This window comes from Rhipicephalus microplus, chromosome 4 (assembly GCF_043290135.1).
Source record: "Rhipicephalus microplus isolate Deutch F79 chromosome 4, USDA_Rmic, whole genome shotgun sequence".
NCBI lineage: Eukaryota > Metazoa > Arthropoda > Arachnida > Ixodida > Ixodidae > Rhipicephalus > Rhipicephalus microplus.
The window spans coordinates 155,523,641-155,524,434 of NC_134703.1; the positions used below are offsets into that span (position 1 = coordinate 155,523,641).

The 794-nt window shown below is 44.5% G+C and overlaps 1 non-coding gene across 1 annotated transcript; it reads left to right on the forward strand.

Annotated features, from left to right (window-relative positions):
* The first annotated feature begins 238 nt into the window (after nt 1–238).
* On the forward strand, nt 239–310 carry TRNAT-UGU (transfer RNA threonine (anticodon UGU)). Its single transcript has one exon. It is a non-coding gene; the product is annotated as a tRNA-Thr (tRNA).
* The last annotated feature ends 484 nt before the right edge of the window (nt 311–794 follow it).

Below are 794 nucleotides of genomic sequence, written 5' to 3' on the forward strand. Positions count from 1 at the left end.
AATAACGCCGCTTTCATACGAGGGGCGCCATCGGCTAAAAAACACCCGCACTTTCTGCTTGAATACAATAGCACTTTCGTGGCAGCAAATTGCCATGCTGCTGACCCGAGTGGCATTTTCAGAGGTAATGCGTGCTCCAAAACACTCGAATAAATGTCGTCATAAAACAATACGAAGAAAAAAAAAGATGTTGAACAGCTGCGACAACTCCGGCGATATGCTACCCGCCCTCGCCGTGGCCACTATAGCTCAGTGGCAGAGCGCTGGTCTTGTAAACCAGCGGTCGTGAGTTCGATCCTCACTGGCGGCTGCTTACCTAGGACTTTCAATATGATTTCAATAGATTAACTCTTTCAATAAAGTTGACCTTCAAATAGTATATTACTTCAGAAAAGTGATCCGAAGCTGTTCAATACATTTTAAAAAAATAATATGCTAGTGGTCGTGGACAGAGAACACTGAATTTACACTTCTTCGCGTGTCAGTAAATTTAACTTTCACACGAGAAAAACACCAATTTCACCCCGTGAAGATGATTGGCAAGCTAGAAAACACACAAGAAGAAAATGCGGGTAAAGACGCCCGCGTCTTGTTGCAGCGCTGACTAAAGCCGATATTGCAATATACACGCAGTGCACATCGAGAACTATACATACATCAGTGTGGAGGCAGCAATGCTGTAGACCCGTGTGCTCAGATTTGGGTGCACGCTAAATATCCCCAGGTGGTTGAAATTTCCGGAGCCCTCCACTATGGCGTCTCTAATAATCTTGTTGTAATTTTGGGACGTTGAA